The sequence below is a fragment of the Schistocerca piceifrons genome, chromosome 7, assembly GCF_021461385.2.
Source record: "Schistocerca piceifrons isolate TAMUIC-IGC-003096 chromosome 7, iqSchPice1.1, whole genome shotgun sequence".
Lineage (NCBI taxonomy): Eukaryota > Metazoa > Arthropoda > Insecta > Orthoptera > Acrididae > Schistocerca > Schistocerca piceifrons.
The window spans coordinates 398,169,150-398,186,598 of record NC_060144.1 but is presented as its reverse complement, the minus strand read 5'-3'; positions in this window follow the sequence as shown (position 1 = coordinate 398,186,598).

Below are 17,449 nucleotides of genomic sequence, written 5' to 3'. Positions count from 1 at the left end.
ATTTATGGAGAGTGCTACGGGAGAACCAGTTGTTTCCGTACCATGTACAGCGTGTGCAGGCACTATCAGCAGCTTATTGGCCTCGCCGGATACACTTCTGCGACGGAGAGTGGATGCATGTATCCTCGCTAACGGAGGACATTTTGAACATTTCCTGTAACAAAGTGTTTGAAGTCATGCTGGTACGTTCTGTTGCTGTGAGTTTCCATTCCATGATTAATGTGATTTGAAGAGAAGTAATAAAATGAGCTCTAACATGGAAAGTAAGCGTTTCCGGACACATGTCCACATAACATATTTTCTTTCTTTGTGTGTGAGGAATGTTTCCTGAAAGTTTGGCCGTACCTTTTTGTAACACCCTGTGTAACCGCTATTGCTCACGAAGTGCCGTAAAAAACTTATTGAACCTGGCCGAGAAATGTATGTTTGCGTCATACGAATTCTGTAAACGGACATCTCTGCGAGACACGCACGGTTATCTCTAGAAGTCTCTTATAATGAAGGTGCAGATCGTCAATGAGGCGTCATTTTCAGGTATTATCAACTTTGTCATTTTACTCTTTTCTTTACCCTACCTAAAATTCCCCTACACTTATTACGTTGACATTTGCCCTAATCGGGAGTGAGACAGATCCAAGGAACATATAATGTAAGGATGAGGAAGCTACTGAGACCAAATGACGATGATTAGGGGAAGCACCTTGTTTAGAAGTTTTTGCGGGAAGCGCAAAGGAAACAGAACTCTTCAACAAAGGTCTGCAGCACTGGCTGCAGTTATTTGGATTGAAACGTCCCCTCATTCAGCATTCATCAATACCGCAGAGTTTCGAATGTATGGTCATCTTGAATTGAATGTATAGCTTAAATCACTGTAACCCATCGAGCTGGCACACTTTATTTACAAATGACATAACGGTTAAGAGTTAGGAGGTTGTTCGAACTTTTCAATTAAACACTTGACACCAGTTATTTCTCGAGAAACAGTTTTTAAGTTTTTGTGTGTAAAAACAATCTGTTACATTCTGTTGGGAATTGTAAGATACGACTTAGCATCTTTTTTGCTTTGTTTCTGTTTAAATATTAGTAAAACGTACGGAAATGTAGAAGAAAGTATTCGTGCAATACGTGTGTTAGCTAAAAAGTTGGTTGGAGAAGGTAACATAAATATTCATGGTAATTTGAGGTAACACATGTATCTCACAATAAAGCACTGGTGTGTAATATCAGTGTATTCACCAACAATAGTTTCATGAAATCAGGACTCTATAACACTAACCTGTCGTGACACAAACTAATGTTACCCTCTGAGAGGATTCATAATTTTGATCACGTGTTTATCTAACGGATAAGAGTATCGGACTATGATTTTGAATATAGTGCAGTTAACAGAAAACTAAACAGACTTTAACTTTGAGGTTAATGAAACTAGTAAAATTTATATAAGAATGATAAAATGTACGGTCGACAGCCCAATTAGGCACAATAAATCGGAAGTATATGTTTAAGCAAATAGTATATTAGTTGTTGAAGTTACTTTCGTTAACGCTTCCCTTTGAGTAGCGCACAGGATACAAGCTGACACAGTGCACTCTGAGCTGTGGGCACCAGTAGTTAGCAATAACGCGCAAATCGGTAGTCACAGAAAGCAAAAATGCAACAAACTCATACTAATAACAACTACACTCAAGGTCATTACCTAAATCAGTACTGAAATGTTATTGCTCGAAGTGCAGAACTGAATTTAGCTATGGGCCTTCTGACTTAAGTGACATGTAACAACCACTAATAAAAAAATAAGCAATGTCACAATTACACTGTTTATATTCCCATTTAAACAAATATGTCAGATTTTCTTAGTCGCAATAATATTCCAATTATCTTTCTGATATGAGAAGAATATGGTGAGGACCCATAAACTGGTATATCACTAGTCAAGATCTATGATTTTATTCAGAAGCAACGATTAATTCAAACAAATCCACTTCTTAACTTCACTTGGAATGGTTTATATTTTACTTTTCAAGGCAAAATGTTCAACACTGAACTCAATTAGCTCCAAAAAAACCGTCTATGATAGTACTCAAGACTACATTATGTTTCAAATGAGTTTAACTCATTTGCCTTTTTCATTACCTGTGAAGCAGATATTTTAGACAGTAACATTCACACTATCTGGCACTGTATTTTTACAAAACGATGCTTTGCACTAAAAGGAGGGTACTTTAGCACACTTCTAACTAACTTCACTTTTGTAGTTTTAACTTCAACTTTTGCTAATCTTTGTAAAAGGCCCACTAAACCCGCTGGGCAGAACAGGTGATTAAGATTGTGGAAAGGGCTAAATAAGATGTCGGTCAGGTTCACTCAAGATTGTAATTGAATAACAAATAAAATGGTTCAAATGGCTCTGAGCACTATGGGACTTAACAGCTGTGGTCATCAGTCCCCTAGAACTGAGAACTACTTAAACCTAACTAACCTAAGGACATGACACGCATCCATGCCCGAGGCAGGATTCGAACTTGTGACCGTAGCAGACGCGCGGTTCCAGACTGCGCGCCTAGAACCGCGAGACCACCGCGGCCGGCAATTGAATAACACCTTTAAACCAAAACGGCACATAGACGAACCTTTTACTCACGGCTGAAGACTTCCAAACAAGAAATCTTAAAGCAGCAAGTTAAATCTCAAGTGGTAAAAACATGCAGCTAAAACTGCATATATATATATATATATATATATATATATATATATATATATATATATATATGCAGTGAGGCTGAGAGGCTCAAAGCAAGGGTGAGTAGACAGACATAAACAGGGTGGAATACAAACCACTGAAGACCCACTAGAAAATTTTCAAGATTTTAAAATCAATTACCATAACCTTTCAAACGCAGAAGGAGGCAATTGTTTTTTCTTTTTTTGAAAAGGATTTAAGTGGCTGAAGGCGCACAATTGAGTTTACAAAATTCAAAAGTACATGAAATTCAGTAACAGCTATAATAGATTATAAACAGACAATTAAACACCGGTGAGAGGGACAATAAAGAATACGGCACTCAGAAGCCTCTAGGGAGGTCGGTCTGCCCTCGTCCACTTCGGTGAGACAGGTGGCGAGCACAACTACACTTGATCCGTCGGAATCCAACCACGGAACAACCACGGACCGACCGACAAAACGACTTGCTTGCCACAATCGGTACATGAGAACTCAAACACAAAAAGTTACGAACGTGATTTGCCACAATTAAATATGTATTAAGATGTCAAAACTACACACCATATTGGACAGCGATAACAAGTCGCATGGAATCCCTGATGCGCTGATGCAGCCCTGGAGAATGGCGTATTGTATCACAGCCGTCCACAATACGAGCACGAAGGGTCTCTATATTTGGCACTGGGATTATGTAGACAAGAGCTTTCAAATGCCCCCATAAATGAAAGTCAAGAGGGTTGAGGTCAGGAGAGCATGGAGGCCATGGAAGTGGTCCGCCTTTACCAATCCATCGGTCACCGAATCTGTTGTTGAGAAGCGTACGAACACTTCGACTGAAATGTGCAGGAGCTCCATCGTGCATGAACCACATGTTGTGTCGTACTTATAAAGGCACATGTTCTAGCAACACAGGTGGAGTATCCCGTATGAAATCATGATAACGTGCTCCATTGAGCGTAGGTGGAAGAACATGGGGCCCAGTCACGACATCACCAACAATGCCTGCCCAAACGTTTACAGAAAATCTATGTTGATGACGTGACTGCACAACTGCGTACGGATTCTCGTCAGCCCACACATGTTGATTGTGAAAATTTACAATTTGATCACGTTGGAATGAAGCCTCATCCGTAAAGAGAACATTTACACTGAAGTGAGGATTGACACATTGTTGGATGAACCATTCGCAGAAGTGTACCCGTAGAGGCCAATCAGCTGCTAATAGTGCCTGCACACGCTGTACATGGTACGGAAACAACTGGTTCTCCCATAGCACTCTCCATACAGTGACGTGGTCAACGTTACCTTGTACAGCAGCAACTTCTCTGACGCTGACATTAGGGTTATCGTCAACTGCACGAAGAATTGCCTCGTCCATTGCAGGTGTCCTCGTCGTTCTAGGTCTTCCCCAGTCGCGAGTCATAGGCTGGAATGATCCGTGCTCCCTAAGACGCCGATCAATTGCTTCGAACGTCTACCTGTCGGGACACCTTCGTTCTGGAAATCTGTCTCGATGCAAACGTACGGCGCCACGGCTGTTGGCCTGTGCTAATTCATACATGAAATGGGCACCTCCCAACTCCGCATTTGTAAACATTGCACCGACTGCAAAACCACGTTCGTGATGAAGACTAACCTGTTGATGGTACGTACTGATGTGCTTGCTGTAGAGCAATGAGTCGCATGTCAAAGAAGCACCGAAGTAAATATTACCTTCCTTCAATTGGGCCAACTGGCGGTGAATCATGGAAGTACAGTACATACTGACGAAACTTAAATGAGCTCTAACATGGAAATTAAGCGTTTCCGGACACATGTCCACATTTCATCTTTTCTTTATTAGTGTGTGAGGAATGTTTCCTGAAAGTTTGGCCGTACCTTTTTGTAACACCCTGTAGATTAGGCATCGTTAATTTATTCATGTGGTATTCATGGAGTACTGTTCAAATCGCATCAACTGGAGTAATTTTGTTTTCCGATGAATATAATTCCCGGAAAGTTAACTGGAGGTAGCTGGAAAGATGGCACACAAGAGAGAGGGGATACAAGACTATCATCAGTTTCTCAGTCAATGTTTTTTACGAGTTCATCAACTTACACAACCGTTTATTAAACATGACATAGTTTTAAAAGTTATTTTGCGATATCGACTGCTATCCAGTCACCGCACTTTGAAATATGCCGGCCGCCAGTTAGGCAGCCACGTTTCCTACACAACTACTGCAGCACCACGAGGGGGCTGCCACGAACGATTACGCTGCTGCCAATGGGTGGTTGGGTTTCCCGTTCCGCTGCGTAGGTCAGGGGACCACTACAAGCAAATGACGGCTACACGGATAGCAGGGGCTAGAGGCGTGGACAGGGTAGCGTTTTAGGTTAAAGGCTCTCGGGAAACACAAAACGGGCTTCAGTCACAAAGGGTGCAGGCCGTAAACAGGAAGGACGTAGATACAGGTATCCTTGGTATAACAGTTGTAAACTATCTTCGTTGTGTTGAGACAGTACCAGAGCTCCAAGTGCTAATAGAAAGACTGACGCTCAAATCTGGATGCTGACTAAAAGCGGAGATAAGTTCAGCCAAAGTTTTTGGCAAGAACCCAGCGGTGTTCCGAAAGGATAGGCTAAACACAATAGGCAGTGGCGTGTTTGTTGCTGTTGAAGTAGTTTACTTCGTCGCGAGAGTGAAGTAAATAGTTCCTGTAAGTTAGTACTGGCAGAGGTCATTTTTGGCAACCGCAGTAAAATAATAAATGGATCCTTTTACCGATCTCCCAATTCAGATGATACAATTGCTGAAAGGTTCAAAGTAAGCTTAAGTTTCCAGAATGAGATTTTCACTCTGCAGTGGAGTGTGCGCTGACATGAAACTTCCTGGCAGATTAAAACTGTGTGCCGGACCGAGACTCGAACTCGGGACCTTTGCCTTTCGAGGGCAAGTGCTCTACCATTCTGGAAACATACCACAGGCCGTGGCTAAGCCATGTCACCGCAATATCCTTTCTTTCACGAGTGCTAGTTCTGCAAGGTTCGCAGGAGCGCTTCTGTAAAGTTTGGAAGGTAGGAGGCGAGGTACTGGCGGAAGTGAAGCTGTGAGGACGGGGCGTGAGTCGTGCTTGGGCAGCTCAGTTGGTAGAGCACTTGCCCGCGAAAGGCAAAAGTCCCGAGTTCGAGTCTCGGTCCGGCACACAGTTTTAATCTGCCAGGAAGTTTCTTAAACTTAAGTTTTATTTCAAACACGTGCCCGATCCATACAATTATGGTTGGTGGTGACTTTAATTTACCCTCGATATGTTGGCGAAAATACACGATTAATTCTGGAGTTGCACATCCTAAATTGTGCTAAACGCATTCGCTGGAAACTATTTCGAGCAGTTAATTCATGAGCCCACGTGAATAGTAAACGGTTGTGAAAACACACTTGACCTTTTTGCAACAAATAATCCTGAGCTATTAACGAGCGTCAAAACGGATACAGGGATTGGTGAACGCAGGGTTGTCGTAGACAGATTGAGTATTGTACCCCCTAAATCATCCAAAAATAAACGAAAAGTATACCTAATCAAAAACGCAGATATAAATTCACCTGACTCCATGAAACGTCCCCTTTGAACAATTATACAGGACTGTGCTTAACCTGACACACAATATTTTTAGCGCAACGCAATATGACTTTCAGAAATCCCCACAAAAGAATGGCCCTGACTAACATTAACCTATGCATTTCACAAATCGCTTACCTCACAAAAATCTTGGTTACTCGAACTACTGCAATACAGCGAGCGCCACTACTGCTAGCCAAATAAAAGATTCAAACTACGGAAGGCACTAACTACTGATAGGCATAGTTAGCAAATGAAAGATTTTAATAGAGAACAAACACTGTATTTACCTTAATAGTCATAATATATATAGCAGTTCATGACAAATTACAAAACTCCGCCATCTCTCTCCCCACATCCACCACTGCTGGCGGCTCACCTCCAACTGCGCAACGCTACGCGCTGTTCACATCCAGCTGCCGCTGCCCAACACTACAATGGCAGACAACAATGCAAACTATCCACAGAATGCACACAGCACAGCCAGTGATTCTCACACAGAGCGCTACGTGGCGTTACCAATAAGAAAACCTAAACAGCCTACTTACATAGCCCCCACGCTCCCCACAAAAAATTTTACAAATTGTTTTGGGCAGTGGCCAATAATGATTTGATAAAATTTTTCATAATAACAATAACAAAGATATCAAATGCACACACTTATTGATACATTGTTGGTCAAAAGCTAAAATTTTTTCACAGTCCATAAAGACAGTCCTGATCATTCATCATAATAGTAATTACAGTTTTTTTTTTCACAAAGTCTCATTAGTAAAAGAACTTGCACACAGAAGTAGTGGATTTCCATGCAGTCTTGAAGAAGTAGTGTTGTCCTTCCAACGGAAAGACAGCAGAGCAAACCCACAGCAGAGTCAGTCGAAGTTTTGAAGAATATTTGTAGGTAGGTCATCACAGAGTAGACCCACTGTAGTCCTTGTAGAGATTACGGTATTGGTGGGCCATCAGAGGTGCAGACCCACTGTAGTCCTTGTAGAGATTACGGTATTGGTGGGCCATCAGAGGTGCAGACCCACCGTAGTCCTTGTAGAGACGGCCAGCAGCCATCTGTTGCGACTGTGCAGGTGCACAATCACCATCGAAGAGTCTTGTAGAGAATATAGCAAGTCCATAAACCACCACTTGTACACTCACGAACTTTTTGGAATTGTCCTTAGAACCAGAAATGCTGTTATCCAGTCCCTTGCTGAATTATTAACACACATGCAAACACTAACAGTCCCTACTTCTCACATATTGTCCATATACTATGACCAACAGAAACGTGTGCAGTGAAATGTAACTTACAAGTTACTTAATTTGATGAACTGGTGACAATTACAATTTTATAACATGAGAATACAATAACAAAGGTACAAAATACATCATTAAAGAACATAACAATACAGATAACATTTGTAGTAACACAGGCTTTACAAAAGAATAGAAATAAACATATACATCAGTGTTACAAAAATAATGACATAACTACATACATAAAGATCAGAATAACTTTTGAAACATCACCTTCACATATGAGCAACAAAACAGAATAAATAATGTCTCAACATCTTTACAAAGTAAATAACATAGTATTAGAAAAATTCTACAACATAGCTCTCATCAGCTAAACACATAAAGACAGGAAAAACACAAATACACAAGGGTACACAAACATATAGAGGGATGACACAAAAGGAAAGGACAGGGTTTGTTTTACTGCAGTATTTTGCATGGAGATCTCCCTTTGTTCATCATTATTCCCAAAAGTACTATCTAAGCCTGCTTTCTGTATTCTGTTCACATCCTCTTTCAAAATAGTTTTTCTCCACTGTACACTACCTTTTTTTTTTTTGGCCAAACCAAGATGGCGGCCACTGAGTGACGCGCGTTTCTTTGGCTCGCGAGTTTTTCCGCTCATTGAAGGTGTTACAGAGAAGTGCGGCAGTCCACAACGTGTACATCCGACTAAACAAGTGTTACTTGCCGTGGTGTGTTGTTCTCCGTTGATTACCACAAGTGATAAGTGATAAGTGAGTGAAAAATGGGAAGAGCACGAGTAAGCGGCAGCAGGCGAGGCTACAGGGGCGCAGGCAGCGCGGGCGCCCGGTCTCCGGCGGCAGGTGAGGCCTCACTTCCCGACATCGGGGAGCTCGTCCGGTCCCAGGTGAGTGCGGCGCTGCACAGTAAAGACACGCTAGACGTAATAGTGCAATCCATCACAGACTCTGTGACGGCCGCGGTCATGGGCAAACTGCAAGAGTCTGTCGGGCGAAACAGCACCGAAATCCAGTCTCTTAAAAAGTCCTTGGCCGCACAAGAGAAAAAAGCCGCCGACCTAGAAGCTAAACTGTTTGCGGCCACCGATGAAATTGAGCAGTATCAGCGAAGGAACAGCTTGCGCTTGTTCGGCATAGCTGAAAACGATCGTGAAAACACCGACGACCTGGCCATTAGCCTCGTGCGTGAAAAACTTGGTGTGCAGATCGACGTGGCCGATATTGACAGAAGCCACCGTGTCGGGCGCAGGATACCAGGTGCGATGAAACCCAGGCCCATAATAATTAAATTTGTGTCATACCGGAAAAGAGCTGAAGTGTTTGCTCAGAAAAGAAAACTCGCCAAGAGTGGGTTTACCCTGAGGGAAGATCTGACGCGCGAAAGACTAAAAGTTTTGAACACTGCGATCACACAGTTCGGCCTTCAAAATGTATGGACCCAGGATGGCAGGATCGTAGTCAAGACGGAAGGAGGGAGGAAAACGGTGACGAACATGTCCGAACTGAAAGACTGAGCGAAATCCCGCGAGACACAAAGTCTCATATTTTACTCTGTCTAATATAAGTTAATTTTTATTCTTTCTTTTCATTTTTTTACGTAAATATTGCTTCGTTATTTCTATATGTACCATAAGTACTCTCAATTGTTTCACATAAATATTACTTCTTTAGTTGCCTATCATAAGTGCTCATTTATATTCATATTGTCAGTCAAACGGGAATTAACATTCTCCATTAACAGGAATCTCCTTAAAACCGCCTTTCTATATCTGTTATTTTCATCTTCGTCACTACCACTACTACTACTACTATCTTTTTCGTAACCACTACTGCCACTTTCCATCTTTCTTTTCGCTCCCTTCTCCGATACCTCCAGCTTGTCTTTCACCTTTAGCCCACAGACGCTTGAGTCAGTCACGACCTTGGACACACCTGTAAATATGTCTTCCCCCGCGAAATCCAGCTTTTGTCCCTCTTCCGGCCAGCAGGTAGACGGAGCGCGCTCGGTCCTACAGGCGGCCACAATGGGACGGACCGGTTCCGGTGGCGGGCTCTTTGTGGCCCACGCGAACGCTCAGTCGCTAACGGCTCACTTCGACGAGTTCTGTGACCTGTTCTGCCAATCGCTGTTCCATATTATCCTCGTCTCTGAAACTTGGTTGAAACCAAACATTTCTTCCGACGCTATCCGAATCACTGGTTACTCTCTCCTAAGGGCAGATCGTGAAACACGACGCGGGGGTGGTGTGGGTGCCTATATTCGCTCTGATCTGAGACCTACTATACTATGCACATCGGATGCAAAGGGCGAAGGAGAAGCAGAGTTCTTGTTTTTCGAAATAAATACATCAAATCAGAAACTGCTAATTGGAGTAATCTATAAACCTCCAAACGTCGGTGCTATGTCCTCCTTTCAGTCTGCCCTGTCCTCGCTCGTGACACTGTATGAACACATAATCATTATGGGCGACACAAACATCGACTTACAGTTAAAATCTCCCTCTGCAGAAAAACTTAGGAGACTGTTCCACTCCAATGATATGAGTTTAACACCGCTGGACCCAACTCATCACACGCCACACAGCCATACACTCATAGATATAATAGCAACAAAGCGACCAGATAAAATAATTCGCGCCAATCAGACATCCGCTCCAGGACTCTCTGCTCATGACGTGATTTTCTTAAATTACTCAGTACATACTACCAAAGAAAAATCTCACCTGGTAGCCTACAGAAACCTAAAAAATGTTAACCATGACGCTCTTCAAAAGGATTGCTCAGACATCCCTTGGCATGATATAAGCAATGAACCGACTTTAGACGGAAAAATTCGGGAATTATGTCGCAAAATTATTGCACTGTATGATAAACATGCTCCTCAACGCACTGTCAAGGTAAAGAGAGCTCCCGCTCCGTGGCTCACCACTGCATTACGCCAGTTAATGAATGAACGTGATGCTGCACATAGGGCCTTCAAGCGTAACCCAACTCCCGAGGCGTACGAAGCTTATAGGAAACTCCGAAATAGAACCAAGCAAAGCGTGAGGAATGCCAAAATCAGACATGCCCGCTCTGTCGTATGCGGCATATCAAAACCTGCTGCACTGTGGAAAAAGCTGCGCAGTTTCGGTATAGGGAAGCGAAGATCTGACGCTGTTTATCAAGCGTCTGCAGAAGAATTAAACGATTTCTTCTCAACAGCCGTAAACTGCCACGCAGCGACAAATTACCAGCCCCAAGATATCAATCTCTCGAGAGACAAGTTTTTCCTAAAACATGTCACTACCGGCACAGTACACAAGGCAATTATGAGAATCTCTTCCGAGGCAGTAGGAAATGATGGAGTGAGCATTGGCATGATTAAGAACGTCGTAAACACTATTACTCCAGTTATCACAGACATCTTCAACCTGTCTCTTGTCAGTAGTACATATCCTGCTGAGTGGAAGCAAAGCTTAATTCAACCTATACCCAAGACTGACAACCCTAAGTCGCCAGGTGACTACAGGCCGATCAGCATACTTCCTGCAATATCTAAGCCCTAGAACACATCGTCCATGAACAGCTGACGGATTACCTCAAAACTCATAACATCCACGACAAATATCAGTCAGGCTTTCGAAAGCACCATAGTACAGCAACTGCATTAATCAAAGTAACTGATGACATTAAACATGCCATGGACAGACGTGAAGCTACCATCCTAACACTGCTTGACTTTAGCAAGGCTTTTGATACAGTTGACTTTGATATATTACTAATTAAAATGAAGCAGCTGAATTTCTCAAACAGCGCAATACACTGGTTCGACAGCTACCTCAAAAACAGAAGTCAACAAGTCATTTGTGGGTCGGAAAAGTCATCATGGAAAAACGTGCGCTCTGGAGTTCCCCAAGGCTCCGTCCTTGGTCCATTACTCTTCTCACTGTACATTAATGATATTTCTTCAGTGATTCACTCCTGCAACTACCATCTATATGCCGACGACATCCAACTGTACATAAGTGCAAGCCCCAAGAACATTGCTGACGCAGTAGCGAGTATGAACGCAGATCTTTGCTCTGTTTCTCGATGGGCACAGAACCTAGGTCTGAAACTAAACCCCAAGAAATCCCAGGTCATACTTATATCTCATCCAAAGTTAATCAGTCGGTACTTTCGCGAAACAGTCCCTCAAATACTCCTCAATGGTACCCAACTACCATACCAAAAAACAGTAAAAGACCTTGGAATAATCTTGGATGAACACCTAAACTGGGAAGAACAAACAGTCACAGCTTGCCGGAAATCGCTCTCCTCCCTACATGCAATTCAAAAATTTAGAAAAATATTTCCAACCCATGTTAAACAAAAATTAGTCCAAACACTAGTCTTGCCTAATCTTTACTACTGTGATGTAGTTCAACATGGCACAAATAATGAAAATTCGAGATGCCTCGAGCTAGTGATGAATGCTTGTGTTAGATACGTATGCAACATACGGTTGTATGATCATATCAGTCCTTCATACTCCCAGCTAGGTTGGATACGCCCACATAAGGCACGCGATCTCCACACGATGTGCTTACTTCATCGATTTCTTAGCCACTGGTGCCCCCAATACTTATCTTCTCACATTAAACACCTATCATCATTCCACAACCGCAATACCAGATCGGATACGTCTAGCATCTTGGCTGTACCTTTACATAACACAAAATCTTTCTCCGTGTCATTCTCCATCTCAGCCATACGACTATGGAACGCGCTCCCCTGTGATCTGCGTCTTATCCAAAACCACTCAACATTCAAGAGGGAACTTAAGACTTACATATTAGGGACGGTATAGCCACCATTGTTGTGCCCCCCCTCATCTTTTTCTTTCTCCTCTCCATCATAGCTTCGAATTTTACCATTCTATTTCTCTTCCTCTAACCTATCTACCTCTTCTATATCTCTCACCCCATTCCATCGTCTTATGTCTCTGCTTGATGAGAATAACTCACAAGCTGCAAGAATATAACGAGAAAATTCCCAACTAGCAATAGGACTGACACTCATAAAAGAAAAATATGTTTACTTTCATATACATAGTCATTATTATTATTATTATTATCATTATTATTATTTTTATTATTCTTGATTGTTATAATTATTTTTTGATTGTTATAATTATCATTGTACTACTTTTATAATCTCTATTTTTTTCTTTAACATGAATACTGTATAACATGTTATATGTCCTAATTTTCTGTAGACACTGAAATTTGTTGAATCTGAGTATGCCTGGTTAGGTGTAAGAGAGGGCCTGAAGGCCCTAATCTTGCCAGGTAAAATAAATGCATAAATAAATAAATAAATAAAAATTATATCGTCTCAATGCATTTCTTCCAATTCATCATAGTTAGTTTCTTATATAGTCACCCCCTCTTAAGCTAACTTAAATCTACTGAGCTCAGATGCTAAACTAAGGGACGAGGCAATACAGCAGCACAAAACAATTAACACAAACAGCAATGATAAAAATACAAAAGGCAAAGCAAGCAGCATAAATTACAACTAATATAAGGCAATGAGCAGCAAACAAGAAAAATAAATGCGTAGTAAAACTGGCTTAACAGCGTAATACAAAGTCAAATTCAGTAACATTATGCCTGGCAACCAGCAGCAGAAAATGAAATAACTTATACCTAAACATGACAAAACTCAAGCAGAAAAAATAGTACACTAAAGACAACAATGCATATAAGGGAAACGTCTATTCACATCTTAATGTCTATGTAATTAAAGTGGTGCACCACAACAACTTATTGTAAAAAAAATATTACCATGTACTTGAAAAGAAAATTATGTGTCCAGTTACTGTTACTAGTCCCTTCTTATTGTTCTTTCCTTTCCAAGTGCTCCTTTCTTTAAGAATGTGGATTACAAAATTATTATTTAATAGATCTGTTGACAGAAAGTGTTCACATTAGCAAATGTATTTTATTTTATAAAAGCAATGCTGCAACACAGCTGGAAACCAGATATCAAATGAAATAAGCAACTATGTACAAAGTAAAGCATAAGAACATCATTCAGTAGTCATGAGGCATTTCATAGGTTAGTAGAAAAATCTCTCAACTAGAGAGACAGTAGTCATAATCAGGTGTATAGACATAAAAATATTTCTCGTCATTTCATTAGGCATTTCAGTAAATATCATAAATTAAGAGCTCCACAGTGTAATCATATGCTTTCAAGTTCGACCATGTCGTTTTTGCGATGCTTTCTACAAAGGAACGTCAATAGCGAGGATAATGGCCTCCCCTTTTTTTTTCTCCACCTGTACCTCTGAAAGGGGCACACGCTAATGGCTTTTTTACAGGCGACTGTTGCCCAGCTGGGTGCCCATGACGCATTACGTGCAGGTTGTCACTTAACTTTCTTACCAAAATATTTACAACACCAGTTTCCGCTACAGTGACAGTCTCATATAAAAATATTTCACAGGTCAAGAATTTGCGTTAGAAATCTGTAGAAACAAAATCCTGTAAATATAACAGAGTCCAAAAAATTTTCAGTGGCATTGTAATACATTCACGCATTTACATACATTTCATAACTCTTAAAGTATGATTCTTGGTTTCCAACAACCTTTTTCACAAACCAGAGTCCCTAACCACTACTCATTATTCCTTACCTTATTCGTCGACACTTCTTCAATATTTCATCATAACAGATACGTAGCATACTCAAATAACTCATATAGCATCAGCTTATTGATCATAAACATACCGCAACAGCATAATACACATAGTCATCGTAATAATAACATCATAACACCTCAGTCAACTCTCAAAATCGTCGTAGCTTCCTCCAATAATTAAAAAAAATTCTCTGCTCATGTCAAAAGTGTCATCTGCCTCAAACGAACTTTAAAAATCGTGATCCCATACCAAATATATCATTCAAAGTTCTCATAATATCGCAATGAGTCTGAAAAAATATGAACAGTTCACAAAGTACAGACAAAATACAATTTCATAAGTGTGAAGTTACCCAACTGTGAAATTGCGTAAACATGTGTCACTGATGTAGTAAAAAAAGTTTATCTCTCAGTTAAATGATCAGATAGCTGTGTAATTTGTATATTAGAAAAATATGGTACCGATGTGTAAAGTTGTATAAGCAAATACCATATTAGCTAGGGCTCCTTGTGCTTGCCAAACACATGGTACACAAAGTAGGTGTGTACCCCCCTGAGGATTAATGTAATTATACCCTCAGGTGTTATAGATTATTGCAATGGAATGAAATGTACTACGGAAAACCTTTGTATTATTGTACTTCAAATATCTTTAAATATAAATGATTTAAGTACAAAATTAATCACTCAAATGCGTGTCCTGTAGCGCTAAATGTGCGTCTTGCTGTAAGATAATTCTGTGGAAGTGTCGTAATTATCGTCCTCCGAAAGCTAAGTTCTGCAGAAGTCAATGTACTTACCTCATGATAAACAAAAGTGAAATGCTTTGAGTATAGATGTCTTAGTTATTACGCTTATTGCCGTGATGAAGAAAGTACAGTGCTGTAACGTATTGTTGTGCTACAGAAAAGGCTGTCTCATTGTAGCTATACCACAAAAGTTACTACTAAAACATGTTTTACTTTCCAGAATAATACAGAAAAACTGTGCAGATATGAAACAGAAACACCGCAAAAGCAACATTGTAAATTGTCACTCATTAGTAGCATCGTGATAAAATCGTGTAGCTGTCACATAAACTAACCACTGTCTCATCTGGTATCTCACAGAAAGTACCTTAAATCCAGAATGTATTTTCAAGTAAACCAAAATGTTGCATTAAAATCTCATTAGCAGTACTGGTAAATGTTCTAAGTATGTGAGCCTTATAGTTGTTACGTAATCGTGCAACTAACAACCAAGAATGTACAAATACAACACTGTGTCGTCTGTTCACTATAACAATGCATTCGTAATTTCTGTTTAAAAATGTTCCCTATGTTCTAAACTGGATATTTAACTTCAAACATTGTTGTATGTTAACAGATTCTAAGTCTAACAAAGCATACTAGCAATGTAAAGTGAAAAGTTATATGGCAAAGACAAAGTTAAAAAGCAGATTATCTTTCAATAAACGGTTTTACATGTGAAATGTGGTGTAAACCTTTACTCTTCCTAGTACGCAGAGTTTCAACTTCAACGCAATTATCATGTGGTATACGTCGGATTCTGTAAGGTCCATTATAAACCAAAAAGAATTTGTGACTCAAGTGTTTTTTCTTATGTGACAATGAATGAGCTTTAATGAGAACTTTCTGACCAATATACACTCCTGGAAATTGAAATAAGAACACCGTGAATTCATTGTCCCAGGAAGGGGAAACTTTATTGACACATTCCTGGGGTCAGATACATCACATGATCACACTGACAGAACCACAGGCACATAGACACAGGCAACAGAGCATGCACAATGTCGGCACTAGTACAGTGTATATCCACCTTTCGCAGCAATGCAGGCTGCTATTCTCCCATGGAGACGATCGTAGAGATGCTGGATGTAGTCCTGTGGAACGGCTTGCCATGCCATTTCCACCTGGCGCCTCAGTTGGACCAGCGTTCGTGCTGGACGTGCAGACCGCGTGAGACGACGCTTCATCCAGTCCCAAACATGCTCAATGGGGGACAGATCCGGAGATCTTGCTGGCCAGGGTAGTGCGTGTGATCATTGCTTGTACAGCCCTCTCGCAGTGTCCGGAGCAAGTATGGTGGGTCTGACACACCGGTGTCAATGTGTTCTTTTTTCCATTTCCAGGAGTGTATAATTTCTTTGCATTTGCTTTACCGTGTAGTTTTCTCCTTTTGTCTGCTGCAGATTTTATATTTTTAAGAGCCAAATCAATTATGTCTTTGTGTCGAAGTTTACGTGTATTCGGGAATGGTACAAGCTCTCTGATTCTGTTCGGAGGTTCTTCATTCTTCAGTACAAGAGTAGGTGGTAAAGCAGTGGAGTCATGAGGCATTTCATTCAGCACGTTTTGAAATAAGTGTAAATATCTGTCCCAATGCTGATTCTTTCTGTGACAATAAAGTCTGCAAAGCTTATTGATTTCTTTCATAATCCGTTCAGAGGGGTTACGATGTGGTGAATACAATGAAATAAAAATAGGTTTGATTTTATGATTCCGAAGCATGCGTGACCAAACAGCAGATCTGAATTGCGGTCCATTATCTGAAATGACTTTACTAACGTGTCCAACTTCACATAAGAAATTTTTAACAAAGGCGTTGGATACAGACCGTCCAGTGGCTTTACGTAACGGAGTGAAAGAAACAAATTTTGAAGTAAGTTCAACAGCGACTAGAATGTACGAAATTCGATTCGATGTTCTGACAAGGGGTCCCAAGAGATCAACAGCAGCAAATTCTTTTAATTTAGAAGGAATGATAGGAAACAGCGGAGCACGATGGGAGATAGTAGATGATTTCGCCTTTTGACAAAGTTTACAAATAGACAAGACTCTTCGAATTCTCTTTTCCAAATTGTTAAAATAACAAGTCGTTCGAAGAATATGATAACATTTTCGTGGGCCAAAATGTGCATAGCTGAAATGAATGTACCAAATGAGCTTATTAACAAAATCGTCAGGAATGCTAAGTACCCACAGCTTGTCATCAACAGTGCAGTGTTTGAAGAGTATGTTGTTTCTAACCAGGTAATAATGCCGAATCTGTGTGTGTGTCTTTTCATGCCATTTGCACTTGATGTCTTTCCAAATCGGATCTTTATCTTGTTCATGAGCAATGTCCTTCAAAGATGTGGTGATGAAGTTTTCAAAGGCGACTTTCTGAATGTAAAGAA